The sequence below is a fragment of the Sceloporus undulatus genome, chromosome 3, assembly GCF_019175285.1.
Source record: "Sceloporus undulatus isolate JIND9_A2432 ecotype Alabama chromosome 3, SceUnd_v1.1, whole genome shotgun sequence".
Taxonomy (NCBI): Eukaryota; Metazoa; Chordata; class Lepidosauria; order Squamata; family Phrynosomatidae; genus Sceloporus; species Sceloporus undulatus.
The window spans coordinates 52,054,293-52,059,690 of record NC_056524.1 but is presented as its reverse complement, the minus strand read 5'-3'; the positions used below and the strand labels follow the sequence as shown (position 1 = coordinate 52,059,690).

The following is a 5,398-nucleotide window of genomic DNA, read 5'->3' as shown; positions in this document are numbered from 1 at the left end:
GAGAGAGGCCTGGCCTGGAAGACAAAGAGCCCTCCTCCAACCACCATCTTGAGGGAGAGAGAGGCCTGGCCTGGAAGACAAAGAGCCCTCCTCCAACCACCATCTTGAGGGGGAGAGAGGCCTGGCCTGGAAGACAAAGAGCCCTCCTCCAACCACCATCTTGAGGGGGAGAGAGGCCTTGCAATTTTTTGTATTGTTTTGCAATTTTACTGTACACCGCTATGATCACTGCGGAATAGCGGTCTATAAATAAAAATTATTATTATTATTATAAACTTTGCTCTTACCCGCCTCGATACTCAAAATGGAAGAGGCAGGATATAAGTAAATATTTATTATTATTATTATTATTGTTGTTGTACAAGTCAAGTAAAATGAAAAGTTTACTAGTTATTTTGAAACATACATTCTTAACAAATAGTTATGAATCTTGCCTAAGTCCTGATTAAGTAAAATATAGTTTTAGACAGAGAAAATACTCAGCAGAAACATGTAAGGAAAGAAGGAGGGGAGGAGTGCGAGGCAGAGAAGTAAGAGGAGTTTCTATGTGACCATAGACCCCTTAAAATTTCTGGAGTCATATGGTCTACATTGATTATTGATTACCATGCATTATAGTCACTGGTTGGGCAAAGATAGACAGTGTGAACAGGATAGAGGCATACAGGAAAGCTTTGTACTACCAAAAGACCTAATAGCAAATTGGATAGGGGATGTGAATGTAATATTTGATTGCAGCAATATTTTCCAACTTTTTGATAGCTCCTTTGAAGTTGGGATTAAGAACAGATTCACTATGCCTGCTGACATAGAAGTTACAAGACAGTACTGTTTATAGCAGGCTCTATGAAGAGGTAAGTTACTTTAGTATTAGTTTTCAGCTTGCTCAGATGCACAATTAATGTTGATTCACCATCAGCACTCAGCAGAGGAGCTGCATGAAATGCAGGTAACTTTCCATTATCTGTTTCACACTGAAAAGGCCCTTGGTTTGATGTAGAACATAGACACCAAGAAGCATGGCAGCTTCTAGATAATCTCAGCTGAAGTTCAATTTAATTAAATTTAACTAAATTTATGTGGCACACTAGGTTAACAAAAAGTCAATTGAAGCCAAATTGTGTTATCTAGTACTATGGAATACTTTAGTCCTGTGATCTTCCCTCTAGATATTGACAGTTTTTGTCCTCTATTGGTATATCCACTTCTGGCAACAACAACAACAACAACAACAACAACAACAACAACAACATCATAATAATAATAATAATAATAATAAGAGTTTATTTATATCTTCCCGCCTCTCCCAATTGGATCAAGGCAGGATCAAAACAGAGTTTAAAAAATACAATTAAAACATTACAATAATGTTATCACACAAGTTAAAACCACAGTTAAAAAATAATAAAATCAAGATTAAATAGCCATTTGCTTATGGACACACAACTGCTGTTTTGTTTTACTTTGGCTGTTGAAAATGCTACACCTCCTTTGATATTTTGTTTGTTTCTTTTCAGATTGTTCACATCTCAACAAGTTTTTTTTAATCATTTGCCTTATGTGAAACTCATATGAAAGTACTGTAGCTTTTAGCATGACACCTATTTCTGTATAGGTTTTATGGTAAAATGCCTGTTATATGCTCACTTTGGTCCATATTTCAATCAACACTGCAGTATTTGGAGAAGTGTAGACTTGGATGATCAGACTATTTCAATGCATGCATTAGTCAGAGACAAGTGAATCAGGTCACTTCCATACAAAGACCAAATTATATCCTACAGTATTAAACAATGATATTTAATTAGCAACTCTTCCAAGTCAAAACCATTGTATGTTTCAGCAGAATGTGGAAGAAATGAGCAGCAGAGAGAGAGATAGGGCGAAGATCAAGCTAATTATGAACCAAGGGACTATACACCCCCCCCCCCCCCAAGAGAGGTCTGCAACTGCCCCTTTTAGTGCCAGATCGGGGGTGCAGAAACCGCACACTGCAGCCCCAATTTCGCCTTTCCATAGTGCAAAAAGGACTCGCAAAAAGCAGTTCCTTTTTGCACCCTGGAAAGGGCACCACCACCACTGGCATCACAGCTTTTCAGTGCTCCTTTGACACTGGGTCATCTAGACACAGTGCCAGAGGAGCACTGTGATGCCATGTGCCATGTGATGCAGCGTGCAGCATCATGCCAGCCTGGGGGCCGAGTTGAGGCATGCATCATATAGACACCATGCCCCAATCCCATCCCTAGGCTGGTCTTAATGGCTGGTCTGTACATTTCCTGAGAAATCTTTTTGTATTGCTATCCATTTACAATTAGTATAGAATTTTTGAACAGAGGTTGCTTGTATTCCAGGCTCCATAGTGGCTAGGTCTGTTGACCTCATACATCCTACAATGGATAAAGACAAAAGAAAACATGGTAGGTTCATTTGAACCCTATAAGACTAAGGGCTGAAGCAGATGGGCCAAAAGGAGTGGTCTGAGGCCACCTTGGCCCCAATTGGCCTGCGACCATGACGTCCTGACAGCCCACTCCTGAAGTGGGTGGCTTCCGCAATCCCAAACAGGAGTGGATTAAATCCTTTCCTTTTACTGGCAGCTTTGGGCCACCTTAGGTGGCCTTAGAGTGATTTCTGGCCGCAATGGGGGTGGTGGGTGGTGGGGGGAATAATTTGCGAACCCTGTTCCCAAAGCAACCAGAAAATGCTCTGTTTTGGTTCATCTGTTTCAGATCTTGTTTTCACCCTTACATTATGTATAATATATTGACAGCTCTAACCAATTTGATAGTTGTTATGGTTACAAACTTGACAGGAAGTAAACAAATAAATATCCTCACTAAAAGGCCAATATCATCTTTCTAATGAACATTTCATGCTGTGTATTAGAAAAGGATTAGTAAATGCATGTGCAGCTGCTAAAAAGCATACACACATAATGCAAATATCTGGGATATGGAATCTGCCAAGAGGGAATAGGTAGTATCAACTGAAGAACAAACTATATCAGTCACTGCAGCATGTCCAGCCATTTAAAAGGTTCCACTGTGCCTACTTGACTGCAAGTGAGGCTAATACAAACAAGGATACATTGCCTCTTATTCAACCTTAAAGAGACAGAAATACCTTGTTGCTCACTTTTAAAATTCTTCTTTAAAAATGCATTCTTCACCTTTTGCTATTGGTGTTCCTTGGTTGCACCAATACTAGGTTGGATGTTGACTGTTATATAACACTCAGAGGTCAGTGACTGGGGTCATCGGTACCTCACTTTTCTTTGTCATTCTCTTGTTTTCATAACTGACCAAAAGATCATCATGTATGAGAGATATAGCACCAAGAGTCTCTGGAACAGTGGTTCTCAAACCTTTTTCCTTATGACCCCCTTTACATCTACATCTGATGTCACACATCACCTCCCCTGCTTGATGTAGTATATGAATAAAAGTATTTTATTTGTTTAGTGTGTGTATTTTTGTTCACAAATGTATGTATATTCATATTTTAACATGTTATAAGGAAATAGCTCCTCTTCTCTTCCTCCCTCAGGCAGAGGCTGAGGCAGATGCTCCAAGTATCCTCCTTGCCTTTCTCTTCCCCTCCAAGACAGAAAGGCAGGAAGCAGAAGAAGCGGGGGAGATCAGGGCCTCCAAGTTTCACAACCCACTTGAGCAACTCTTGCATCCCTTTCAGGGGTTCCACTCAACCATTTGAGAACCACAGCTGTAGAACATTGTATCATTCCTACACTTAAGTATTGCAAGGAATAAATGTTCTTTAATGCCTTCATGACAATTAATATATCTGCTAAAGGATTTCATTAGGTTGTGCAGATAAAATATTGGGATTAATTATATGTTTGTTGCTTTTTAAGTACAGTCTCATAAAAAAGGTTGTTATTCAGCTTATAAGCACTGATAAATGCTTGTTGATTAACGGAGAATAAACACAGTTGCTTTTCATATCTTTCTATATTTGCATTGGTTTAATGGTTTAATCAATAGTACATTCAATCTGATAATTATTGTAATGCATTATACGTGAAGTTGTGTCTAAAAAGGTCTAGAAACTTCAGCTAATGTAAACAAGGTGATTACATTCTTAATTGGGACTGGATAGTACACTTACATTGTGCCATTTATTTTGCTATGTTCACTGGATGCTGGTCCATTTGTTGTCCCAGTTGCAAGTGTTAGTTTCAAGTTCTGAAACTGAAATGTCTTGAGGCCAAGAATATCCAGTCAGGTATTTTCTCCCATGATTCCTTAGACCATAAGGAGTTTATCTGAGTCTAGGGCAGATTAATGCAGATGTGGTTGATATTTGAAAGATCTACCTTGTTTTTAACTAAAACACTGAGATCGTCCAAGAGCAAAATAGTGGCTAAGAAAGGCAGCTAGAACTGGGGAACAAGTTTCCATGATCACATGCCCAGCTACTTCTAAACATCTGCCAATAATTTTAGCTTTAATACAGAATCCTTCCATTTTACATGGGCAAATGTTTGCTTGAGAGCTGTCTAGTTCAAAAAAATCCTTTAATGGTGGCATGTTGGCTAATTTTCAGTCATCTAGTGAAAACAGCTTTTCTTTGTTTTTTGTTTGTTTTCCTGTTGCTATTTTGCAGTTTCAAAACCTTCAAGAACTCTCAGTTTAATGCCATGTGGTAACTTCTTAGTATTTAGTTTCTCAATTAGTTTTCAAATTTTATCCCCCTCTCCTCTGTTTCACACAATTCTTTTACCATATTAGCTAGAGGTGAAGGCCTCAGTCCCACCTCAGTATATAGTCAGATTCTAAACAATTATTTCCTTCACAATTCCTTATCTCACTTGAAAGTTCTCCCCCCTCCCATCTTTGCATTTTTAAATGTATAAAATGGTATTTGATTCTTCTTGTTGTTAACTGCCTTCAAGTCAACTTCAACTCATAATGGCCTGGTGGCTATCTCCAAGACCCCATGTCCTTCATTGCTCTCCTTAGGTCCTGCAGGCTCAGGCTTATAGCCTCTTTGACTGAGTCTAAGCAATTGGTGTGTAGTCTTCCTCTCTTTCTGCTGCCCTCTAGCTTTACTAGCATCATTGTCTTTTCCAGTGATTCATGTGTTCTCATGATGTGGCTGAGGTAAGATACCCTCAATTTAGTCATCCTGGCTTCCAGGGATAGTTCCAGCATGATCTGTTCTAGAATCCAATTATTTGTCTTCTTGGCCATCCTTGGTATCCTCATCACTCTTCTTCACCACTTCTGAATGACCTGATTTTCCTTCTATCAACTTTCTTCACTGTCCACCTCTCACATCTGTAAATGGTGCTGTAGAATACAATGGTTTGAACTATCCTCACTTTAGTGTTCAGAGTTACATCTTTACATTTCAGGATCTTGCTCAGTTCCTAAGG

General features: G+C 39.1%; 1 long non-coding RNA gene across 2 annotated transcripts in view; it reads left to right on the top strand.

Moving 5' to 3' along the window:
• Positions 1-3,941, top strand: part of LOC121924928 — a 9,656-nt gene extending 5,715 nt beyond the window's left edge. For both annotated transcript variants that reach the window (XR_006102766.1, XR_006102765.1), the window contains 3 exons: positions 763-854; positions 2,355-2,420; positions 3,550-3,941. This is a non-coding gene — a long non-coding RNA (uncharacterized LOC121924928). The remainder of the gene's footprint in view (positions 1-762; positions 855-2,354; positions 2,421-3,549) is intronic.
• Positions 3,942-5,398: the final 1,457 nt, after the last annotated feature.